Here is a 26,926-nt window from a genome sequence, read left to right on the forward strand (position 1 = left end):
ATGGTCGCTGAGAGATAAGAAACATTTACCAAGAGGTCACCAGAAGTGTTCACAAAGTCACCCAATATGAAAACAGTGTCAGGAGAAGTGGTTTGGACCTAGGGGAGTATCATGAATCACATAACATGGCCCCAGTAACATTCTCTGATATGTGTTCTAACATTGACAAATGACGATGTCACATGTCCATAGATCCAGGGTTCAGATTTTCCTATATAAGAAAATAAACTTTAAAATTAAATCATGGCCATAGCCAGTTTGGCTCAGTGGGCTCAGTGAATAGAGGGTGGGCCTGCAGACTGAAGAGTCGCAGGTTCAGCAGGTTCAATTCCTGTCAAGGACACAAGCCGGGGTTGCAGACTCAATGCCAAGTAGGGGGTGTATTGGAGGCAGCCGATCACAAATTCTCTCTTACCATTGTTCTCTCCCTCTCTCCCCCCATTTCCTCTCTGAAATCAATAAAAATATATTTAAAAATAAATTAATTAAATTAAGGCGTGGATAGAAGCATATGGATTTCTGAGTGCTGCATTTCCATCATTCAGGGCCAGTGGGGTATATTTCTCAGATGGAAATGCAATGATGGGTTGGAGTTTATGGACTTCTTCTTAAGTTGAAGCAAACCACAACAAAATGAACTTTTGTAAAGACACAGATTCTGCCAAACCGGTTTGGCTCAGTGGATAGAGCGTCGGCCAGAGGACTCAGGGGTCCCAGGTTGGGTTCCGGTCAAGGGCATGTACCTGGGTTGTGGGCACATCCCCACTGGGGGGCGTGCAGGAGGCGGCTGATCGATCTCTCTCATCGATGTTTCTGGCTCTCTATCCCTCTCCCTTCTTCTCTGTAAAAAATAAATAAAATATATTTTAAAAAGACACAGAATCTGATCCACACGTGTCACAAGCTCACTTTTTACTTGTGATGCCAATGTTTCCAAATCATGTGCCATACTTCTGCATACACAGAAAAAGAAAACACAGTAAATAATTCATACAGAACTTTGAACTAAAAGGTTTTGTTAATGGAATTCAGTTCCCATGGAATAGGACAGATAGGAACCACAATACTAACTGGAAATTTACTATGAGTAATCTTAGAACAAGATTATTCTGCCTGGTCCAACTGGTGTGGCCCAGTGGTTTAGTGCAGACCCATTTACCAAGATGTCACTGGTTTGATATCCGATCAGGAAACACAACAAAATTGCCACCTCGATCTCCAGTGTGGGGTGTGCAGGAGGCAACCCTTCAATGATTCTCTCTCATCATTGATGTTTCTATCTTTCTCTACCTCTCCCTTCCTTTCTGAAATCCATACAAATATACTTGAAAAAAAGAAAAAATACTTGAAATAATGTTAACAATTTAGGCACAGAGACACACATATGTATTATAAGTATGAAATCAAGATGGCTAGGTGATTCCGTAAATATCATGAATGTATTTGCATATGATCCCCTTTTTCTTTTATAAGCACAGTAAGGACGGAAACGTAAGGATACAAAACAAGACCTAATGTTTCCTTTGTGTGGTTGTAAATCCTCACCTCCAGGGGATTTTTTCCATTGATTTTGCAGAGTGGGAGGCAGGGAGGTAGAAGCACAAAAGGGAAAAGGTGAGAGAGAGAGAGACACACACACACATATCAATGTGAGAGACAGAGACGCATGGGTTGCCTGCCTACCACATGTACCCAGGACCTACTTGCCCTAAACCAGGAATCAAACCCTCCACCACTGATCCACACCAGCCTGAGGGAACTAATTTTTCTTTCTTTTTTTAAAAATATATTTTATTGATTTTTTACAGAGAAGGAAGGGAGAGGGATAGAGAGCCAGAAACATCCATGAGAGAGAAACATCGATCAGCCGCCTCCTGCACACCCCCCATTGGGGATGTGCCCACAACCAAGGTACATGCCCTTGACCGGAATCGAACCCCGATCCTTAAGTCCGTAGGCCGACGCTCTATCCACTGAGCCAAACCAGTTCTGGCGGGAACTAATTTTTCTTACTAGTACATTTCTTTCAAAATTTTTATGTATCATTAGTGGAAAGTTATGTTGTAGAAATTTAATGAAACTGAACATACAGTAATAATATCATTCTTGGAAACTTTCAATACAAAAAGTGATCATGTAGGATATGTCTCCCATGTGAGTACAGAACAGTGATGGCGAACCTTTTGAGCTTGGCGTGTCAGCATTTTGAAAAACCCTAACCTAACTTTGGTGCTGTGACACATATAGAAATTTTTTGATATTTGCAACCATAGTAAAACAAAGATTTATATATTTTGATATTTATTTTATATGTTTAAATGCCATTTAACAAAGAAAAATCAACCAAACAAATGAGTTCGTGTGTCACCTCTGACACACTTGTCATAGGTTCGCCATCACTGGTATAGAATATAATGAAAAGTTAAAGACTCAAGGTCTGATTGTTTAAAGATCCCATGAAAAAGCCAATGATCTGTAGGAAATAAAAGTAAGTCCTTCATTTTCCAAAGCAAACACAAACTAAGAAGAAGAACATTTGCAGATGTGAAGTGATGGTTTTGCACCACTTTCATTAAACCCCTACTACACCCTTGTTCCTGAGAAAGGGAGACTATTAACTCTACAGTGAAGGAAGCATCTCTGCCACGTGATCATCAGGTGGAGTGAGACAATGGGCATCAGGTGACTGAGGCACACAGAAGGTCAGGTCACTACTGCTGTGACATTACTGCCAAAATACCTCAATAAATAAATCATTATGTGGAAATGATCACAAATTAATAACATTCTTGTAAGTGTCAACCCACAGGTACCTCTCATGTTCTGTAAGCTAACAGTACATTTAAGTACCAAAACTTTTGCCATAACTTAGTGAGCAAGTCTCTTCTATTTACTATTTACTCTTCATTACGAACTTGCTGAGCTATTCTGAGGAGTAAAATGTGCATTTTCTTACTCCCGATCATGAGCTGATGCTGCAGCCACTTGAACCTAAAACCTACCTTTCCCTTCTGCAAGACACAAGAGCCTCTGACCACATCCCAATAGGGATGTTAGACATGGATGCCTTCCCAGGTGGATCTGTCATAAAAGGGATGTTTTGAGCAGTTGAGAGTCATTAATTAAAGGTGGGAAAGCTTCCTGACTTTCTGGAGGCTGCATAAAATGAAGGCAGAGAAGGCTCTGGGAAAAAGGAGAGAAATATAGCCGGGCCAATGAGGCTCAGCGGTAGAGCGTTAACCTCCCAACCAGGAGGGCAGGGTTCCATTCCTGGTCAGGGCACACTCCAGGTTCCAGAATTGATCCCCAGTGAGGGGTGTGGAAGAGGCAACTGATCAATGATTCTCTCTGCTCATTGATGTTTCTCTCTCTCTCCCTCTCCTTGCCATTCTGAAATCAACAAAAATATATATTAAAAAAGTGAGGGAAATATAGAAACTGCTGACAGTATTGGTGGAAATAGAAAAGCTCTTTCTAAAATTAATGTGAATGTCACAGGACTCCATGTAACCAAATCAATCAAGAAAAGAATGTATAGCCCCGACCGGTTTGGCTCAGTGGATACAGCATCGTCCTGCGGACTCAAGGGTCCCGGGTTCAATTCCGGTCAAGGGCATGTACCTCGGTTGCGGGCACATCCCCAGGGGATGTGCAGGAGGCAGTTGATCATGTTTCTCTCTCATTGATGTTTCTGGCTCTCTATCTCTCTCCCTTCCTCTCTGTAAAAAATCATTAAAATATATTATTTATTTTTTTTTTTTAAATGTATGTTATTTATTTTTTTTTACAGAGAGGAAGGGAGAGAGACAGAGAGCCAGAAACATCGATGAGAGAGAAACATTGATCAGCTGCCTCCCGCACATCTCCCACTGGGGATATGCCCACAACCCAGGCACATGCCCCCAACCGGAATCGAACCCGGGACCCCCCAGTCCGCAGGCCGACGCTCCATCCACCGAGCCAAACCGGCTTCGGCTAAAATATATATTTTTTTTAAAAAGAAAAGAATGTATGAAATTAAAGGCTTCAGGCTTCCTGATTTTAAAACATAATCCAAAGCTTCTGTTATCAAAAAGTATAATGCAGCCCTAGCCAGTATGGCTCAGTGGATAAAGTGCCGAACTGTGAACTGAAAAGTCCCAGATTTTTCTTCTGTCAAGGGCACATGAGCGGGTTGTGGACTTGATCCCCAGTGGGGGACATGTAAGAGGCAGCCTATCAATGATTCTCTCTCCTCATTGATGTTTCTAACTATCTCTTCCTCTCCCTTCCTTTCTGAAATCAATAAAAAAACCAAAAAATTATAAACAAAGAAATAAAAACCTGTGATACAGACATTATGAGAAATAATGAAGGAAGGTAGAATAAAAGGGCTACATAGATATTCTCCTGGAAAGGTCTAAAGATCTTCACCTAGAAAGAATTGGGTAAGCGAGAGCAGGGACAGGAAGGGGGGTTTAGGGATGGCAAAGTAGAGGGGAAAGCAGCACTGAGAATGAGCTAGCTGTAGGTAACAGGGCAGAGTGCAACAGGGGAGCAGAGGGGACAGGGGACACAGGCCTGAGGGAAAGACAAATATATCAACAAATGTTAGAGGAAAAGCAAACAGAGCCTCTGACCCAGGACACATCTTTTACCTGAGAAGCAGCCATTGTGTTTTGGTCCTGATGGGGTCTGGGTTGTTTCCTCAGGAGACAATATGTTGAGTCACAGAGTGTGCCTTCAAAGGCGTCCCCACAGCCTGTCAATCAGCTCCCCTCACACTCACAGTCAGAAGGACCTGGAAATGAGGAAAAGGCCACCCCCTCCTGTCCTTGGTCACAGGAGAGAGTGAGGAACAATGAGCTCCTACATGGAGACCACGCTGAGGTGTTTTTTCTGTCTTCATGTGTCAAACACTTCCACAAACTCCTACAGGAATGAGCACATGTGCTGCTCTGCTGAACCCCCAACCCAACTGAGCACCCCTTACCTTCCCTGAACAAAGCCTGCCCTGGGGCCCTGACCGGCATTTTAGTTCCCTCCTCAGCCTCCCAGGCTGCCCCAGCGCTGTTTTCAGGGGCGCTGGGTACCAGACACCGGACCCAGCAGCCCTGAGACCTGTGGGGAGTGGGAGGGGGAGAAGCAGGAACTTGTACACCTGCAGGTTTCCCAGGTGGTTTTCGGTTCTCTTTCCCAGGAAATTAGAGAGAATAGATCTTCATGCTAAAGCCTTTGCTGTGGGCCTAGGAGGGGGGTGCAGACCCCCAGGCCGGGAGCCATCCGGGCTCTTTGGGCGGAAAGCGCCGGGCGGGGGGAGGGGCGCAGAGGGCGGGAACCCCCTGACCCAGACTCTCAGCTCCGCGGGGAGCACCGGCGGCCCTGGGGACGGTTTTCAGCGGGAAAACCGCGCGGCAGGCGGTGGCCACAGCCACAGGCGGAGAGACCCCGGGCCGGGGCCTCCGTTTCCTCCCAAAGGAACGTGGCGCCCGCACCGCGCAGCCTCCCGGGACGCGGACTCACCGCTGAGAGAGGCTCCGGGGCGGGGACCCCAACAAGGACTTCAGCGCCGGCAGCGCCCTCAGCCTTCCCTGCGGGGAGGGGGACGGAGCGTCAGCTTTAAAGACAAACACCCTCCTCAGGGGAACCGCCACCTTCCCCTCCACAGCCGCTTCCGCGTCTGCACGGAACTGCGCAGGCGCCTCCCTGCGGGGTGGGCGGGGCCAGAGCCTGAGCTGAGCGGCTCCGCGATGGGGGCGGGGCCGAGCCCGGCGGCCAGGCCTGTGCAGGGACAGAGGGGGGAGGGGGGCAGGAGCGAGGGGGCGGCCCCGGTCCCCGCACCTCCTCCCACAGGACAGCCCTTCCTGGGGGAGTTTCCAAGTCATTGTTGGGTTTTTGCTGGGGACGCGGCCGCGAAAGGATTCACAAGGGAGAGAAGAGACAGGAACAGTGAGAGGGCGTTTATTTTACTCCTTTAAAGGGAGGAAAGGGCCAGGTGCCCTCTGATGGCACAGGGAACCCCAGATAGAGGGCGCTGTTCCTTTATTAGGGTGCTAGCGAGTAAATGGCAGCTGTGGCTAAAGCATAAAGAGGGAGGAGGAACCTGGAATTCACACAGAAGTTTCCCAGCTCCCAGAGGCTGTGCTTAGAGCTACTGGCTGGTCTGACCTTCAGCTGCAGGTGTCTCAGGAAGGGGTCTTTCCCAGGATCTTCAGAAGTCCATAACACATTCTTTTTTCAAAAATACATTTTATTGATTTTTTACAGAGAGGAAGGGAGAGGGATCTTGAATTAGAAACTTTGGTGAGAGAGAAACATCTATCAGCTGCTTCCTGCACACCCCCTACTGGAGATGTGCTGGCAACCAGGGTACATGCCCTTGACTGGAATGGAACCTTGGACCCTTCAGTCTTCAGGCTGATGCTCTATCCACTGAGTCAAATCGGTTAGGGCAGCGGTTCTCAACCTGTGGGTCACGACTCCTTTGGGGATCGAACGACCCTTTCACAGGGGTCACCTGAGACCATCGGAAAACACATATATAATTACATATTGTTTTTATGATTAATCACTATGCTTTAATTATGTTCAATTTTTAACAATGAAAATACATCCTGCATATCAGATATTTACATTACGATTTATAACAGTAGCAAAATTACATTTATGAAGTAGCAACAAAAATAATTTTATGGTTGGGGGTCAGCAGAACATGAGGAACTTTACTAAAGGGTCGCAGCACTAGGAAGGTTCTCAAACCACTAGGTTAGGGCAACACATTCTTAAGGTGAATTTACAGACAACTCAAACGGCGGGCAAACTGGGTTTGAAATCAGAAACTTTCTGCCTCAGATTTGCCTGGAGTACTTAAACCCTCGGTGTAAGGAGGGGTGAGGGGAAGGGCAGCCTGCTCTCTCAGCCCCTCCCTGTCTCACCATCTGAATAGAAAGGCAACTTGAGTTAGGGAAGCAGATGGATGGGGGGTGTCAGAGACAGGCCCAGATATCCATTCATGACTAGGCATCTGATGAGATAAGGTCTCCTCCAACACTGTGGGGGAGATATTTTAAAAAATCAGGTATTTTTCAAGGGATAAAAATTTTCTGTTTGTAAGTTGTAGTCTTTAAAGTTTTTGTCCTGAGAGTGCATCTACTTATTTAAAACCCTGGGTGTAACATCACAGCCACAAGTGCGACCAACTGGAAGGAAGTCAGTTCTGCAGGGGTCAGTCTTGGAAAAGGCTGCGCCCTCCACCAGCTGTTTCCTGGAGGGCGATGTTTCATGCAGGAACCTGCCCTAGGAACTGAGCGTGGAAGTGAAATGATTTGTAATGGATCCATTATTGAAGCTACCTTTGGAAATACTATATCTATAGATCAGTGGTTCTCAACCTTGGCTGCACATTAGAATGACCTGGGAATCTTTTTAAAATCCTGATTTCTGGGCCTCATCCTCTGGAAATTCTGTTTCTTTGTTACTAATGTTGTGGCCCCACCCCATAACAAAGAAACAATTTCGGAGGATAAGGCCCAGAAATCAGGATTTTAAAAAGATTCCCAGGTCATTCTAATGTGCAGCCAAGGTTGAGAACCATTGCTATAGATATTAAAAATATATCTAAACGTGCAATTCTTTGTCCAAAAAATGAGCATCTTCAAAAATTAAATGAAGAAAATTTGGATATACTCGATGGAGATTTTGACACATATTTGAGTGATAATTCCATTGATTCCACAGATGATGCTGAAAAGGAAAATTTTCCCATCGAATTTCTTAATAGCATTATTCCTTGGGAATGCCATGTCATAAATTAAAATTGAAAGTGGGTGCAATCATCATGCTATTGAGAAATCTCAACAGTAAATAGGGTCTTTGTTATGGTACCAGATTTATTATCAAAAAATTACGAACTAACATTATTGAAGCTGAAGTATTAACAGGATCTGTAGAGGGAGAGGTTGTTCTGATTCCAAGAATTAATTAGTCCCCATCTGACACTGGCCTCCCATTTAAATTGATTCAACAACAGTTTCCCGTGATGCCAGCATCTGTAATGACTATTAATAAATCACAAGGACAACTCTAGACAAAGTAGGCATATTCCTACCTGAACCCATTTTCACACATGGTCAGTTATATGTTGCTTTCTTTCGACTTTGAAGAGCATGTGACGTTACAGTTAAAGTTCTAAATACTTCATCACAAGGGAAATTAATCAAGCACTCTGAAAGTGTTTTCACTCTTAATGTGGTGTACAGGGAGATATTAGAATAAGTTTAATCACTTTATCAGTCATTGTTTGCATCACTGTTGTTTTTATATCATGTTTTCGTTGTTTTCATGTCATGTTGGGTTTTTTTGTTGGTTTTTGTTGTTTATATATTATGTCTCTTTTGTTGTTATATCCTTTTGTTACTGTTTACTTATTAATGAATTTATATATTATTTTCATATACATTTTACTAACTTACTTTCATCTCTCACACTACTATTATTGAGAAAGGTCAAATAGCAATATAAAAATATCTTCACTAATTAATTCCTTTTAAAAATATATATTTTATTGATTTTTTACAGTGAGGAAGGGAGGAGGATAGAGAGTTAGAAACATCGATGAGAGAGAAACATCGATCAGCTGCCTCCTGCACACTCCCCACTGGGAATGTGCCCACAACCAAGGTACATGGCCTTGACCAGAATTAAACCTGGGACCCTTGAGTCTGCAGGCCGATGATCTATCCACTGAGACAAACCGGTTAAGGCAATTAATTCCCTTTTTTTTTTTTTTAATTAAATCTTTATTGTTCAGATTATTACATTTGTTCCTTTTTTTCCCCCCATAACTCCCCTCCTCCCAGTTCCCGCCCCACCCTCCGCCCTCACTCCCCACCCACTGTCCTCATCCATAGGTGAACGATTTTTGTCCAGTCTCTTCCCACATCTCCTACACCCCTTTCCCCCCCAAGAATAGTCAGTCCATTCCCTTTCTATGTCCCTGATTCTATTATAATCAACAGTTCATTCTGTTCATCAGATTATTTATTCACTTGATTCTTAGATTCACTTGTTGATAGATGCATATTTGTTGTTCATAATTTGTATCTTTACCTTTTTCTTCCTCTTCCTCTTCTTAAAGGATACCTTTCAGCATTTCATATAATCCTGGTTTGGTGGTGATGAACTCCTTTAGCTTTTCCTTATCTGTGAAGCTCTTTATCTGACCTTCAATTCTGAATGATAGCTTTGCTGGATAAAGTAATCTTGGTTGTAGGTTCTTGGTATTCATCACTTTGAATATTTCTTGCCACTCCCTTCTGGCCTGCAAAGTTTCTGTTGAGAAATCAGCTGACAGTCGTATGGGTATTCCCTTGTAGGTAACTGAGTTTCTTTCTCTTGCTGTTTTTAAGATTCTCTCTTTATCTTTTGCTCTTGGCATTTTAATGATGATGTGTCTTGGTGTGGTCCTCTTTGGATTCCTTTTGTTTGGGGTTCTCCGCGCTTCTTGGACCTGTAAGTCCATTTCTTTCACCAGGTGGGGGAAGTTTTCTGTCATTATTTCTTCAAATAGGTTTTCAATATCTTGCTCTCTCTCATCTTCTGGCACCCCTATAATTCTGATGTTGGTACGCTTGAAGCTGTCCCAGAGGCTCCTTACACTATCCTCGCATTTTTGGATTCTTTTTTCATTTTGCTTTTCCGGTTGGATGTTTTTTGCTTCCTCGCATTTCAAATCATTGACTTGATTCTTGCGCTCCTCTGGTCTGCTGTCGGGCGTCTGTATAATATTCGTTATTTCAGTCTGTGTGTGCTTAATTTCTAGTTGGTTCCCCAATATAAGATCGAGGGTCTTATTAGTTTTCGTGTAGATCTCATTAAGTTTATCGGCAGCTTCTAAACAGTTCTTGAGAGACCTTAAAAGTGTGGTTCTGAACTCTATTTCTTCCATTGACAATTTTGTCCTGTTTCTTTGTCTCCGCATTTTGTTATGCTTCCTTGGTGCACCCCCTAGTGGTCTTTGTTCGCAGTCTTATAGATAAATCTTGATTGTTGTAGCTAATTCCAGGGAGGGTTTGACCTCCAGGCCAAGTGGCTATGAGAATCAGCTGTGTCAGCAGTGAGAGAACTTCTGTCCTCTAGGGAGGTGCTAATCTAGCCTTTGCCTGAGGCTATCCGGCAAATGCCTTTGCCTGAGGCTATCCGGCAAATGCCTCTGTGCAGGGCTTGGGCGGGGCGGGTCGCACAGGATCAACAGGGTGGGCTGGAGAGAGCAGTTATAGCGGCTCTCAGTCCTGTCCCAAGGGGCTCTGCCTCTCTGAGTCCCAGCACCCGCCGCAAAGCTCGGAGAGAAAGCCGCACTCGCTCTGACCGAAGCCAGACAGTCCCGCCTCTCCCGTTTGAGTCTGGGTCCCCAAAGACTCGCCCGGATCTAGTGCTCAGAGTCTGCGACTCCCTCCCGATTGAAAACACCAACCGCGCCCTCCGCCGCCAGCCCGCTCCGCGCACTCCGCACCTCAGAATTTGACTTCAGCGCTGCGCCTCCTCTGAGTATCCGTATGCGTTTCTCTTTCCTCCTAGTTGTAGGACTTCCACTCAGCCAGCGTCCCTGTGGTTCTGGGTGATGTCCCTTCCGTTTTTTGGTTTCACTTTTGAAGTAGTTGTTCAAAGCAGCAAACTCCGGCGTTAACCTATGCCGCCATCTTGGTTCTCCCAATTAATTCCCTTTTAATGTGCACGAATTTCTTGCACCGGGCTACTAGTTTTGAAATTAATGTCATTAATTAGTAGTCCCTATAATCTAGATAATGGGCCATTGACAATAATGTAGAATATCTCTTGTTAGTATTCCTTATATTTGGAAAATAAAATAATTTAAAAAACAACAATATTTAAAACAGTTATAAGAATAATAACTATTGTCACTTTACTTAGTCTCATCAGCATTTTTTAATTTTCATTATTTTCCAGCATTTTCATGAATATAGATATTCCCTAGAGTTTTTTGAAACTACTTTCAAGATATGACCTGTTCAGAACCTGTAATTTAGAGTAAGTCACAACAGAGGATTATGTTTATCCTATATAAGTATTTAATCACTTTATGCCAATAAAATATCAACCCTCAGTATTGCCACCCAAAGCCAGAAAACACACCACATATAACAAATACATAGAGACCAATCCATTCTACAAAGACAGTGAAAGACTTCTATTCTGAAAATGACACAAAAAAGCTAAAGAAAGCAGGTACAAATAAATTGAGACATTCCTTAATATTCTGTGTTCTACAGAATAAATAGATTACCTATCAAATTTCCAAGGCAATGCTGGCTGTGGACAGCCAAAGAGATGTGGGACAGCCAAAACACTTCGAATATAGAAAAGTTGGAATATTTCCTTTTTTACACTGAAAAACATTTTACAAAGCAAGAGCAACCAAGTGGATGTGATCTGGGATTAATACAGATCCATACACCAACGGAACGGAGGGGAATGCCCCGACATAAACCCTGATGAAGCCTCACCTGCATTAAACAGGAGCCTTCTCTGTGGGAGAGGATACAATCCACAGGGCAAATGCAACCTCCAGAAATAATGTGGTAAAAGTGATCTCAAACTTTCACACATTTCCTCCTTAAAACTGATAATGGAATGTAACACTCCCCGGCAGTGATGTCTGCTTGTCAACATCCCTCTCCATTCCCAATGATGAAGTTTGGAAATCAGTGAGTCACACATTTAGCTTCAAATCTATAAAAGTGTAAACCCCACTTTTCTCTTTGAATGTAACACCTACTCCAAAATTAAGTAAACACATTAAAAATAAACATTACCAACTTAACTTAAAAAACATATTGAACTATCCTTTTTTTAAAAAAAAAATATATTTTGACTTATTACAGAGAGGAAGGGAGAGAGATAGAGCGTTAGAAACATCGATGAGCGAGAAACATCGATCAGCTGCCTCCTGCACATCTCCTACTGGGGATATGCCCGCAACCCAGGTACATGCCCTTGACCGAAATCGAACCTGGGACCTTTCAGTCCGCAGGCCGACGCTCTATCCACTGAGCCAAACCGGTTTCGGCGAAGTATCCTTTCTTGATAATATTATCAATATAAAAATCCTTTATTTCAAATAGTAGAGCAGTGATGGCGAACCTGAGACACGCGAACTCATTTTTTTGGTTGATTTTTCTTTGTTAAATGGCATTTAAATATATAAAATAAATATCAAAAATATAAGTCTTGAGAAACCAAGATGGCGGCATAGGTAAACATCGGAGTTTGCTGCCTTGCACAACCACTTCAAAAATACAACTAAAGGACGAAACGGACATCATCCAGAACCACAGGAAGGCTGGCTGAGTGGAAATTCTACAACTAGAAGGAAAGAGAAAAGCATACCGAGACTCAGAGGAGGTGTGGTGTGGAAGTGGAATGCAGAGGTACAGAGGCGCACGCGGAGCGGGCTGGCGGCTGACGGCACGGTTGTCTTTTTCAATCGGGAAGGAGTCTCGGGCTCTGGGCTCCAGTTCGGGCGAGTCTCTGGGGACCCAGACTCATGCGGGAGAGGCGGGACTGTCTGGCATCAGTCGGAACTCGAGGGCAGCTTTCTCTCAGAGGTGCTTGCAGCGATTGCCGGGACACTGAGAAGCATGGCCTCTGAGGGCAGCCATAACTGCTAGCCCCGCCCTGTTGATCCCCTGGGACCCGCCCCACCCAAGACCTGCAGGGAGGCTTTTGCTGGATAGCCTCAAGCAAAAGCTAGATTAGCACCTCCCTAGAGATCCAGGAGCTAGTGCGCCCAGTGGTCAGAGTGGGACCATCCAGTTTGCAGCTCCTTGGATCCATAAAGGACACACTCAGGGGGCAGAATCAGTGAGCAACAAAGCCCCATTGAAGCAAGTCTTGCCCAAGAGGGGTGTCTCCGGCACAGATTTTCTCCCACTGCAGACACAGCTGATTCTCACAGCCAACTGGCCTGGAGGTCAATCCCTCCTGGTGTTAACTACAACAATCAAGGCTTAACTACAAGACTGTGCACAAAGACCACAAGGAGGTGCACCAAGAGTGTCCTCCTCAGGTAATTGGGGAGGCTGAAACACTGGGCCCTAGAGGACACTTAGCATAGAAAACCACTTTATCAACACAGGGAAGCATAAAAAATGCGGAGACAAAGAAACAGGACACAAATGACAGAAATGGAGGAGCAAACTACTGGATATAGAGTTCAAAACCACACTTTTAAGGTTTTTCAGGAACTTTCTAGAAGCCACCGTAAATTTAGTAAGACCCTCAAAAAGACTGCTGAGACTGCCGATAAATGTAGTGAGATCCTCAAGAAATCTAGTCAGACCCTCGAGGTTATGATAAAGGACCAACTGGAAATTAAGCATACACTGACTGAAATGGAGGATATTATACAGATTCCCAACAGCAGACTAGAGGACCCCAAGAATCAAGTCAACAATTTGAAATACGAAGAAGCAAAAAACACCCAACCAGAAAAGCAAAATGAAAAAAGAATCCAAAAACACGAATTTAGTGTAAGGAGCCTCTGGGACAGCTTCAAGCATACCAACATCCGAATTATAGGGGTGCCAGAAGAAGAGAGAGAGCAAGATATTGAAAACCTATTTGAAGAAATAATGACAAAAAAAAAATAATAATGACAGAAAACTTCCCCTATCTGGTGACAGAAATAGACTTACAAGAGCAGGAAGCACAGAGAAACCCAAACAAAAGGAATCCAAAGAGGACCACATCAAGACACATCATCATTAAAATGCCAAGAGCAAAAGACAAGAGAGAATCTTAAAAGCAGCAAGAGAAAGAAAGTCAGTTACCTACAAGGGAGTACCCATACGACTGTCAGCTGATTTCTCAACAGAAACTTTGTAGGCCAGAAGGGAATGGCAAGAAATATTCAAAGTGATGAATGCCAAGAACCTACAACCAAGATTACTTTATCCAGCAAAGCTATCATTCAGAAGTGAAGGTCAAGTAAAGAGCTTCACAGATAAGAAAAAGCTAAAGAAGTTCATCACCACCAAACCAGTATTATATGAAATGCTGAAAGGTGTCTTTTAAGAAGAGGAGGAAGAAGAAAAAGGTAAAAATACAAATTATGAACAAGAAATACACATCTATCGCCGAAACTGGTTTGGCTTGGTGGATAGAGCATCGGCCTGCGGACTGAGGGGTCCCGGGTTCGATTCCGGTCAGGGGCATGTACCTGGGTTGCGGGCACATCCCCAGTAGGAGAGGTGCAGGAGGCAGCTGATCGATGTTTCTCTCATCATCGATGTTTCTAACTCTCTATCTCTCTCCCTTCCTCTCTGTAAAAAGTCAATAAAATATATTAAAAAAAAAAAAGAAATACACATCTATCAACAAATGAATCTAAAAATCAAGTGAATAATCTGATGAACAGAATGAACTGGTGATTATAATAGAATCAGGGGCATAGGAAGAAAACGGATTGACTATTCTTGGGGGGGCGTGTGGGGGTTGTGGGAAGAGACTGGACAAAAATTGTGCACCTATGGATGAGGTGGGGAGTGAGGGCGGAGGGTGGGGTGGGAACTGGGTGAAGGGGGGTTAAGGGGGGGAAAAAGGGAACAAATGTAATAATCTGAACAATAAAGATTAAATTAAAAAATAAAAAATATGTCTTTGTTTTACTATGGTTGCAAATATCAAAAAATTTTTATATGTGATAAGGCACCAGAGTTAAGTTAGGGTTTTTCAAAATGCTGACACGCCAAGCTCAAAACATTTGCCATCACTGCTCTAGTATATATCTTAAAAATAAAAGGCTATTATGTAAATGGTCGTCAAGCCCTCATGCTATAACGACCAATCAGCAGGAGGTGCTTACATCACCTCTCGAGCCCTCACCCCACCCACACCGCCCGGGGCGTAGGCAGCATCTGTGGAGAATCACAGTGTGCTGGCAGTGTCCCCGGAGCATTGCAGGGCACCGGCAGCATCCATGGAGCGTGCGAGGTGTTGCTGGGTGGGACACCAGCAACATCCGTAGAGCATGTGAGGCATCATGAGGTGGGGCGTCTAGTATATTAAAAAAGTCAACATGTACAGGGCAATTGTGCAAAACCCACAAAGAAGACTTCAAACTCAACATGGACAAAAGAATCAACATAAAAAGGGCCAAAAACCTTAGTCACTCGCCTGCCTGCCTACCTGATCGCCACCTAACTGCCCTCCCCTGCTGGCCTGATTGTCCACAACTAGCCTCCCTTGCCAGCCATCTTTGACCTCATGGGGGCAGCCATCTTGTGTGAGGGCGTGAGGATCAATTTGCATATTACCACTTTATTATATAGGAAATATAGGACATAGATAGGTGTTAGCAAAAAACATGAGTGGTAGTCTACCTACCTCATGAATATAGAGCTAAATATGTGCCAAATTCTGACGTCAGTCATTACATTAGTAAAATTGCAAACTACTACATGGGAATGAGGGGCTGATGTGGGACAGGAAGAGCTTTACATCACTGCAAAATAAATGGCAGCCTAGAAGATAAAGTGAAAAAGACATAAATGAACATGAAATGTGACATGAAAGAAATAGAAGTAATTTTTTTGAGATCAGTGAGCAGGGCAGCCTGGGAAAGGTGTCCTCTCTCCACATGCAACGTTCATGCCAATTCTGCATCCTGGCTACATTACTGGTACTACATCACCGGTACAACCACATCACTGGTACTGTAATATATCTGTTAGTAATGGAAAACCTATTAGACAAACAGCACAGCCCTTACTGTACTTCCCTTCACCTCAACATCACAACCACAAATTGAAATGCCCTCATAAAGTTTTCATCCCAAAATGATGGCACAGGAAGGGAATTAACTTTGATAATACCATTTAAAAACATCAGAACTATTTTAAAAGATTCAATCAATAATATAATTCCCTAATAGATCAAAAAATGTGTGCCTTACAATGTATCTAATATACCATAATAAAGTGTGCATAAGTGAAGTCCATATAATATCCAACAGCTCACAGATCTTTTTTAAAAAATATTTTTATTGATTTCAAAGAGGAAAGGAGAGAGACAGAAACATCGATGAGAGAATCACTGATCGGCCACCTCTTGCACGCTCCCTACTGGGGATCAGGCTCACAGCCCAGGCATGTGTCTCTGACTGGAATCAAACCAGGGACCCTTCAGTCTGCAGGCCAACGCTCTATCCAATGAGCCAAACCAGCCAGGGCCAGCTCACAAATCTTTAAGGCAGAAACAACCTACTCCATGATTTCACACACACACCAGAAATAAAATATAGCAACATCAAGTGATATGGGAAAAGAATCAAATTTCTTTTGAAAATACTTCATATGATTTCAATATAAATGAGATTACACTCTAAGTAATTGTACATATGGAAACATTAATTCTTTTGATATATTCAAGTATCCAAACCATTACCTAACTACATTTAAAGTTTGGAGTATACTGTAGTAAACATTCTGATGTAGAGCAATACTGAAAGGCATTTTGGCTACCTATCTAGTGTGAATTCGGTGATACATTAAAATTCATAAGCAATTACATAGTTGGATAAAGTTTTTACATCTTAAAGTCATTTTAAAGTATAAACTCCTTGGATTTTTGTAAACTATATATATTTTTAAACACTCCTTCCTCCTATGTCATAAATATTGAACTTCTACCCAATTACAATCCCTGGTATTGACTGGCGCCGTAGGTCTAACTATATGATCTCCCACGTTCTTCACATTTAAGGTTCCCTCTAGAATGAATTCCAATGTGAGGAATAAGCTACAGATGCTGATTAAAGTCTGTAGGACACTGTTTAAATTTGTATTGTTTCTCCCCAGTATGAATTCTGATGTCCTGTAAGGTTTGCATACTAAGTAAGCTTTGTCACATTCTTTATATCTGCTGGACTTTGATCCAATAATAATTACCAGATGTTGTATGAGATACAAATAAGGATATACACTTTGACATATGCCTCATAATTTTTAAGGCTCAATGTTATCAATTTCAATGACGATTCAACCATGGTTAAATCTTTGGATGAAAACTTTATATTACTTCTGCTTCCCTTCAGAATGATTCCTAAAATGTTCAGTAAATTTGACCAAAGACTAATGGCTTTCTCACATTTTGTACAGTATAAGGCTTCCCTCCACTATAAAATCTCTGATGTAAATTTTAAGCTATGGGTAAACACTCTAGCCCAATTCTCTACATCTGTAAGGTCTCTTTTTGTTCTGAGGTTGATCAAGTACATTGATACATTGGCTTTTAAAGGCTTTTCACATTTTTCACATTCATAAGGCTTCTCTCCAGTATGAATTGTGATATTCAGTAAGTTCTCACAGCTGGTCAAGGACTTACCACACTCCTCACATCTGTAAGACTTCTCATAATTATGAACTCTCTGCTGTACAGTAACACAGGAACACTGATAAATGGTTTTGTTTCATTTTCTACATTTATAAGGATTCTCTCCAGAATGAACTCTCTGATGCTTTGTAAGATCTGAGAAGCTGCCAAAGGATTTGCTGCATTCTCTACATTCATAAGGCTTCTCTCCAGTGTGAACTCTCTGATGACAAGAAAGGGATGAGGACTGGCTAAAGGCTTTGCCACATTCATTACATTTATACGGCTTCTCTCCAGTATGAATTCTCTGGTGGCTGGTAAGGTTTGATGACCCAGTGAAGGCTTTGCCACATTCTCTACATGTATAAGGCTTCTCTCCAGTGTGAACCCTCTGATGATAATTAAGAGATGACGACTTGGTAAACGCTTTGCCACATTTATTACATTTATGAGGCTTCTCTCCGGAATGAACTCTCTGATGCATAGTAAGGTCTGAAGAGAAGCCAAAGGATTTGCCACATTGTCTACATTTATAAGGCTTCTCTCCATGGTGAACTCTCTGATGATATATAAGGTGTGAGGACTGACTAAAGGCTTTGCCACATTCTCTGCATTTATAAGGTTTCTCTCCAGAATGAACTCTCTGATGCTTAGTAAGGTCTGAGGAGTTGCCAAAGGATTTGGCACATTCTCTACATTTATAAGGCTTTTCTCCATGGTGAACTCTCAGATGAGAAGTAAGGTGTGAGGACTGGCTAAAGGCTTTGCCACATTCTCTACATTTATATGGCTTCTCTCCAGTATGAACTCTCTGATGATAATTAAGGGATGATGCCAAACTGAATGCTTTGCCACATTCTTTACATTTGAAAGGCTTCTCACCAGTATGAACTCTGTGATGTTGATTAAGGGATGAAGAGTGGCTGAAGGCTTTGCCACATTCTCTACATTTATAAGGCTTCTCTCCAGTATAAACTCCCTGATGTAGTTTAAGGGAGGAGGAACACCTAAAGGCTTTGCCAGGTTCTCTACATTTGTCAAGTTTCTCCCCAGTGTGAATTCTCTGATGAATACAAAGTGTTGACAGTCGGCTAAAGGTTTTCCCACATTCTGAACATTTATATGTCATTTCTTCCCAATGATTTCTATAATGTTGAGTACGTCTTGAGGATTGACTAAAGCCTGTTCCCTTTTCCTTGAGTGTATAAAATTTTGCTATAGTATGAATTCTTCCCTTATGAACAATAAGAGAAGAATGACATTTAAAGGCTTTGCCACATGCTTTACATTTGTAAGGCTTCTCTCCAGTACGAATTCTCTGATTTAGCGTACAGCCTGAAGGCCAATTCGATCTTTTACCAGAATCTTTACATGTATAAGGTTTTTTCCCACTATGGACTTTTTTCATTTTATTTGTATTGAATATCTGACTAGAGATTCTAGTACAAGGATTCCATTTGTAAGATTCCTCCCCAGTATGAATATTATCTTGTTCATTGTAATTTGAAAACTGCTGAAATATCTGGACACATTTACTTCCTTTGTGTGTCTTCTCCACAATTGGAATAACCTGACCTGTACTGTGATTGGAAATTTGGTCAAAGACTTTTCCACTTTTATAATTGTCCTCTGCAAGCTTGCTTCTCCAATGGTTAAGATATGACTCTTGCTCGAAGTTTTTCCAATGTTTAATCCATTGATAACTGCTCTTTCCATTATATGTACTCTGGTGATAAAGGGAGATAGAAAGCCTTTAGTGACAGTTATAATTTCATTAAACATGTACACTTATTCCATAAGAACCATTCTGTGATACTCATTAAACCAAGATGGTTGTATAGTAAAAGCTTTCCTAATTTATTAAAATTATACACAAAAAATAACTACAAAACATTAAAAGTCAAAAAAAAAAAAATGAATCCTTGTTTAAAAGACTGCCAAATTGCCCAGCCAGCATGGCTCCATGGTGGAGCTTCAAAGATTGAACAAGAAGGTTGGTTCCATTCCTCATGAGGGCACAAGCCCAGGTTTGGGATCGGTCTCCAGTGTGAGGAATGCAGGAGGCAGCCAGTCAATGATTCTCTCTCATCACTAATGTTTGCCTCTTTCTCTTCATATCCCTGCCTCTCTAAAATCAATAAAATGTATTTTGAATAAAAAAAATAATAAAAGCACTAGCTGGATTGGCTCAGTGGACAGAGCATTGGCATGTGGACTAAATGGACCTGGATTTCATTCCAGTCAAGGGCATATACTCAGGTTGCTGGTTCAATCCTCAGTGGGGGGCATGTAGGAGACATCCAATCAATGATTCTCCCTCATCATTGAAGTTTCCATCTCTCTCCCTCTCCTTTCCCCTCTGAATTCAATAAAAATATATTTAAATGTTATAATAATACTAGTATTGCTCAATTGAGAACACTTTAATGTTATAGGTATGTTAGTAGCCCTGCGCATGAATCCGTGCATGGAGTAACTCGCAGCAGCTTGCCTCAGCAGGCCACCCCACCCACTGCTGCTGGTAGCTCTCTGCCGCTGGTATCTCACTGCCCCACTCTCCTGTAGCTCTCTGCCACTTGTAGTTCACTGACCTGCCCTCCTGTACCTCTCCCCACCCACAGCTCGCTGCCCCACCCTCCTGTGGCTCTCCACCACTTTTAGCTCGCTGCCCTGCCCTGCCCTCCTATACCTCTCTGCTGTTTGTAGATCAGCCATGATGTTATGGCGTGCTGGCTAATTTGCATATTCCTCTATTATCACATTATAACTCTCTACATTTTAGAAATGATTGCATCGCCGAAACAGGTTTGGCTCAGTGGATAGAGCATCGGCCTGCAGACTGAAAGGTCCTAGGTTCGATTCCAGTCAAGGGCATGTACCTGGGTTGCGGGCACATCCCCAGTTGGGGGTGTGCAGGAGGCAGCTGATTGATGTTTCTCTCTCATTGATGTTTCTAACTCTCTATCTCTCTCCCTTCCTCTCTGTAAAAAAATCAATAAAATGTATTTTTTTTAAAAAAAGAAGAAAAAAAAAGAAATGATTGCATGAAAGTTTAATCCCACAGTACATTTTAAACAATTCAAAGTATGTGCACTACAGACTATGCAAATTCCTAGTTTATCCAGATTTCCTTTCTAAGAATGCATAACAGTAAAAAGTTTTCAACATTCACCTGCAGAAATACACTGATCTGCCAATGTAACCGACTTTAAAGTGAGAGGTTTCCCAAATGAATAATAATACACCTGACCTCTTTAAGTAAAAATAAGCTTATTATGATAACTGTTCCAGATTAGTTCTGTTTATATTAAGATCCTCTGTTCTCATCACACTCTTCCTCTCATTACAAGGCTTACATTAAGTGTACATTATCAAAGTGATACCTTTTATATCTTACCAGTATTATTTCAGTGAATAAATCTTGTATTCCGAACTTTGGCATAAGGGCCTGGTCATCTTCAGATGACATAGCTGAAAGAAAACAAATGTTCAGTTTTCACAACCAGGTGAGTGCATTTTGAAGTGACCAGCAACTATAGGCCAGATGTTATTTTTGAGTATTCTAAGACCCAGTGAAGGATTGAAAACATGTTCAAAGCTCAAGATAGGTAAAATGAGGAAAACTCACATCAAAGAGGGAGAAAGAGTTGCTTACATTTGCCAATGATACCTGCTCAAATGCCCTGTCACACAATGGCAATATTATAAAAACACTCCCACCTCCCAGTTTGTCCACTGGAGAGAGGGAGAGAGAGATGAGGGAAGTGCATGTTCAATGATCTCCCTGTTTGTTTGTTTTTAAATATATTTTTATTGGTTTCAGAGAGGAAGGAAGAGGGAGAAAGATAGAAACATCAATGATGAGAGAGAAACATCGATCGGCTGCCTTCTTCACGTCCTCCACTGGGGACCGAACTCACAACCCGGGAATGTGCCGATAAGTGGAATCAAACCCAGGACCCTTCAGTCCTCAGGCCGACTCTTCAGCCACTGAGCCAAACCAGTCAGGGCTGATCTCCCTGTTTTGAGACATCTTGAAGAACATGTGTCTGTTGTGCATGACAGAATACAAACAGAACAGTGGTACTCGGTGAGTGCACTGTAGTGGCTGCTACAAAGAAACAATGAGAAAGTGTTCGAGCATCACAAAGACTGGGGTACTGAAGATGTACATGAAGCCTGAAAAGATACTGTGGGTCTGAGAAAGAAACAGAGAACATTTCAAATGAGAAATTAAACAGACAACCGAACCAAGAATATAGATACTGAAAACAATGTTGACCAAAAGTAGGACTTGTTCCACAGATGGTCATTATTTGTTTCCTCCTACAGAAAACATGTTCAAAAGCCTGTTTGCTTACAATTCCGGAATCTCAATAAAAGATACTAAGTTATGCATAGAAACAGAAAAAGTGTACCATCAGGGGAACAAAATAAATATAATCAAATTGGCACCACATCAATGGAAATATATTAATTACCTCAAAAAGAATGGAAAATTGCCCAGCCGGGTGTAGCTCAGCGGCTGAGCGTCGACCCAGAAAGCAAGAGGTCACCGGTTCGATTCCTGGTCAGGGCATATGCCCAGGGTGCGGGCTTGATCCCCAGTGGGGAGCATGCAGGAGGCAGCCAATCAATGATTCTCTCTCATCATTGATGTTTCTTCTCTCTTTCCCTGTCCCTTCCTCTCTGATATCAATAAAAACAAAAAAATAAAAAAGAATTGAAAATTAATATTTTAAAGACAAAAAGAAGAAAAAAAGACAATTATATAATATCACCAAAATATTATATAACCAAAATAAAAATACAATGAGAAAGTATTTTATAAACACCACACCAAAAGGGGAAATTGAAAAACATAATACCAGAATTAAAAAATACAGTAGAGCCGAAACTGGTTTGGCTCAGTGGATAGAGCATTGGCCTGCGGACTGAAAGGTCCCAGGTTCGATTCCGGTCAAGGGCATGTATCTGGGTCGCGGGCATATCCCCAATGGGAGATGTGCAGGAGGCAGCTGATTCATGTTTCTCTCTCATCGATGTTTCTAACTCTCTATCTCTCTCCTATCCTCTCTGTAAAAAATCAATATATTAAAAAAAAAATACAGTAGAGCCTTAGTCAGTTTGGCTCAGTGGATAGAGCCTACGAACTAAAGGGTCCCAGGTTTGATTCTGGCCAAGGGCACATGGCCAGTTTGCGGGGTCTATCCCCAGTAGGGGGAGTGCAGGAGGCAGCCGATCAATGATTTTCTCTCATCATTGATGTTTCTATCTGTCTCTCCCTCTCTCTTCCTCTCTGAAATCAATAAATTAAAAAAAAAAATACAGTAGAGCCATAGCTTGTTTGACTCAGTGGATAGAGTGTTGGCCTGCGAACTGAAGGACCCCAAGCTCGATTCTGGTCAAGGGCACATGCCTGGGTTGTGGGCTAGATCCCCAGTAGGGGGCATACAGAAGGCAACCAACCAATCATTCTCTCTCATCATTGATGTTTCTGTCTCTCTCTTCCTCTCCCTTCCTCTCTGAAATCAATAAAAATATATTTGGAAAAAAAAAGAGTCCTAAACAGTTTGGCTCAGTGGATAGAGCAGCAGTCTGCGGACTGAAGGGTCCCGGGTTCATTTCCGGTCAAGGGCATATGCCCGGGCTGTGGGCTCAATCCCCAGTAGGCGGCATGCAGGAGGCAACCAATCAGTGATTCTCTCTTATCATAGATGTTTTTATTTCTCTCTCCCTTCCTCTCTCAAATCAACAAAAAATATATTTTTAAAAAAAGAGTTATCGCTCATTGAAATAAAAAAATACAGTAGAATCATGAATGAAAGACACGACCAACTCAAAACATCAAATAATTTGCCCGGCAGTGTTGGTTCAGTGGTTGAGCTTCCACCTATGAACCAGGAAATCACGGGTTGCTTCCACGTAAGGCACAGGCATGGGTTAAAGGCTCAAACCCTGAATGTACAGGAGGCAGCTTCTCTCTCTTCATCGATCTTTCTATCTCACTCTCCCGGTCCTTTCCTCTCTGAAATCAATAAAGATACATTTAAAAAATAAAAATTAAATAATCAAAGAATTTGTACATACATCATTAAAATTTAATTCATTAAAATTTTGATTCAGATAAGCCAACATACATGTGGAAACGTGAAGAGATTTTAAGGAACTCCTAAGACACTAACAAATGAACCATCCAGGAAACACCATGGTGTGGCGCCAGGCTGGGGCGGGGGACCTAAGGCAGTGCCCCGGCTGGCGGGGCTTCACAGGGGACCTCAAAACACATACCCCGCCCCAGGGACTTCAGGCTGCGCCCCCTGCTCAGGGGGCTTGACAGCAGACCTCAGTCCGTGTGCCCCACCAGGTGGGGCTTGCTTGACAGGGGACCTCAAAGTGTGCCCCCTGCCCTGGCCCCAGGCTGGGGGAACTCAGGTTGAGCCCCCGGCCTGTCAGGGCTTGATGGGGGCCCTGTGGCAGCAACCCCCATGTGGCAGGGCTTGCTGCAGGTGGGGCTGACCAGGTCTGGGTCTTGCTTGATTTTAGGGCACATGAGGGTGGGCGGGGACTTGACTCTGGCTCCTGTGGCACACCCCAGACTCTGACAGGAGGAAGATTTTCATATACATTTTATTATTTTTCTTTCAACTCTGACATTTCTATTATAGAGAAGGGGCACATTACAATATTAAAATATTTCTTTTAATTAATTCCCTTTTAATGTGCACAAATTTTGTGCATCGGGCCAGTAGTTTATAAAAAAATAAACTTCTGTCATTTCGATATATGTACATATGTGCTTTATGTTTATTATTATTATTTTTAATATATTTCTTTATTGATTTCGGAGAGGAAGGGAGAGGAAGAGAGAGAGATAGAAACATCAATGATGAGAGAGAATCATTGATCGTCTGCCTCCAGCATGCCCCCTACTGGGGATCTAGCCCGCAACCCAGACATGTGCCCCTGGCTGGAATCGAACCAGGCACCCTTCAGTCCACAGGCCGATGCTCTATCCACTGAGCAAACCAGCTAGGGCTGTTTTTTAGTATTTATTTACCACAAGTAATAGTCAGGAATTGTTATCTTTCTTTCTTTTTTTTTTTTTTTTTTTAAATATATTTTATTGATTTTTTTTTACAGAGAGGAAGGGAGAGAGATAGAGAGTTAGAAATATCGATGAGAGAGAAACATCGATCTGCTGCCTCCTGCACACCTCCCACCGGGGATGTGCCCGCAACCAAGTTACATGCCCCTGACCGGAATCGAACCCGGGACCCTTGAGTCCGCAGGCCAATGCTCTATCCACTGAGCCAAACCGGTTTCGGCGTTATCTTTCTTTTAAAATTTTTTTACTATTTCACTTCATTACTGCTTTGTATGTGCTGCATGTGAGTGACGTAGGTTCTTATGTAGATGGGTTCCGACTTATGGCGAAAATCGTGTTACGTCATGCCGTAGAAACGGATCTCCGACGTAACCCAAGCATCTATTGTATAAAGTAGGGCTGGCTGTCATTAAATAAGAACTCAATAAATGGCCCTAACCGGTTTGGCTCAGTGGATAGAGCGTCGGCCTGCGGACTCAAGGGTCCCAGGTTCGATTCCGGTCAAGGGCATGTACCTTGGTTGCGGCGCATCCCCAGTGGGGGGTGTGCAGGAGGCAACTGGTCGATGTTTCTCTCTCATCGATGTTTCTAACTCTCTTTCCCTCTCCCTTCCTCTCTGTAAAAAAAATCAATAAAATATATTTAAAAAAAAGAACTCAATAAATAAATGAACTACACATGCAATGACCTTAAATTGGAATGCTAACAGTATAGCTCTCACAAGTACCCAAGGTTGACAAACATTCAAAGCAGTCACTATCCACGTACCAATGACACTTTTCACAAAATTAGCATATCTCATCCTGAAATTGATATGAAATGACACAGGACACCAGGGAACCAAAACAAACATGGGAGAGACAATATGACCTTAAAGGCATCATGCTTCCAGATTTAAAAAAATATTTCAAAATTGGTATTATCAGAAAGATTAATCTTCACATTAAGACAGAGGTAAATAAAGGAGAATGGGAGGCTCTGGCCAGTGTGGCGCAGGGTCAGAGCATCATCCTGTGCACTTAAGGGTTGCAGATGTGATTCCCGTTAAAGGGCACATACTGAATAAGACTTCGTTCATAGGCCACAAACCAAAATGAACTCAGCATGGATCAACAACTAAAATATAAGACTTGAAATCAAGAAAACACTGGAAGAAAGCATAGCAAATGAACTTTACCATCACTCTTAAAAATACTGGTTAGGCTATATCTTCCTAGGCATAACAAAGAGCTAAAAAATTAAGAAATGATACTATAAAAGAATAAGTTTGGCATAACAAAAAAACCCACAAAATAGCAACAACAACAACAACAAAAAAACCAGCAATGATACATCCTCAAAAGCTAAAGATCAAAAATATTCATGGAACTCACACAACTTAACACCAAAAAGACAAACAATATGAATGAAAAATGGGCAGAGCTGCTCACCCATCACACAGCTGTACTCTTCTTTAATAGAGGTTTTTATTACCACCTAGGCCACCGTTTTCTTCTATTGATGTTCTGAGCTCCTTACAACAAAATGCAGTTACAGATCGCCACCCCCCCCCCCCCCCCCAGTCAGAATCTCCACAAGATGGGTTGCCCTATGGTTTTCAGAAGCTGCCAGAGGGTTCCAGAGTCTTCTGTAATGATACCAATTATTTTTATATTATTTTCTTCTTGTTTTTTTATAGTACAGTAGAGGCCCAATGCACGAAATTTGTGCAAGGGTAGGCCTTCCCAGGCCCAGCTGCCTCGGTTCTCCCACCCCTGGCTGCCTCGTGGCCCCATCCCCAGCCCACTGGTTGTTCAGGAAGGACATTCTGCTGTCTGGTCTAATTAGCATATTAGCACTTTATTATATAGGATATTTAAAGGCAGTATCTTTTGTAGTGTGAATTTGCAGAAGGTGCATAATGTACTTTTTTTAAACTTCCGTTGGTATGTACGGTATATGGTCTGTGTAATTCTTATAATGAAAATAAACATTTTCGAACTGTGGAGAGAAACCAAGATGGCGGCATAGGTTAACGCTGGAGATTGCTGCCTCGAACAACCAATTCAGAGATATAACTAAAGGACAGAACAGACATCATCCAGAACCACAGGAGGGCTGGCTGAGTGGAAACTCTACAACTAGGAGGAAAGAGAATATCATACCCAGACTCAGAGGAGGCCCAGTGCTGAAGTGAAATACTCAGGTGCGGAGTGCGCGCGGAGCGGGCTGGCGGCGGAGGGCACGGTTGTTGTTTTTAATCGGGAGGGAGTTTCAGACTCTGAGCTCCAGATCCGGGCGAGTCTCTAGGGACCCAGACTCAAACGGGAGAAGCGGGACTGTCTGGCTTCGGTCGGAACTCGAAGGCAGCTTTCTCTCCGAGGTTTGCAGCGGTTGCTGGGACTCTGAGAGGCAGAGCCTCTGCGGACGGGACTGAGAGCAGCCATAACTGCTTGTTCCGCCTGCCTTGTA

The 26,926-nt window shown here is 42.6% G+C and overlaps 1 long non-coding RNA gene and 2 pseudogenes across 1 annotated transcript; all 3 read right to left on the reverse strand.

Moving 5' to 3' along the window:
• LOC132216071 (zinc finger protein 91-like) overlaps positions 1-26,926 on the reverse strand; it is a 116,128-nt pseudogene that overhangs the window by 8,574 nt on the left and 80,628 nt on the right.
• LOC132216162 (uncharacterized) lies at positions 888-5,644 on the reverse strand. The gene is made up of 3 exons (XR_009448708.1): positions 5,503-5,644; positions 4,638-4,808; positions 888-953 (listed from the first exon to the last, which is right to left on the reverse strand). It is a non-coding gene; the product is annotated as an uncharacterized LOC132216162 (long non-coding RNA).
• LOC132216089 (zinc finger protein 883-like) overlaps positions 16,038-26,926 on the reverse strand; it is a 48,082-nt pseudogene continuing 37,193 nt past the window's right edge.

This window comes from Myotis daubentonii, chromosome 15 (genome assembly GCF_963259705.1).
Source record: "Myotis daubentonii chromosome 15, mMyoDau2.1, whole genome shotgun sequence".
In the NCBI taxonomy this organism is placed as follows: domain Eukaryota; kingdom Metazoa; phylum Chordata; class Mammalia; order Chiroptera; family Vespertilionidae; genus Myotis; species Myotis daubentonii.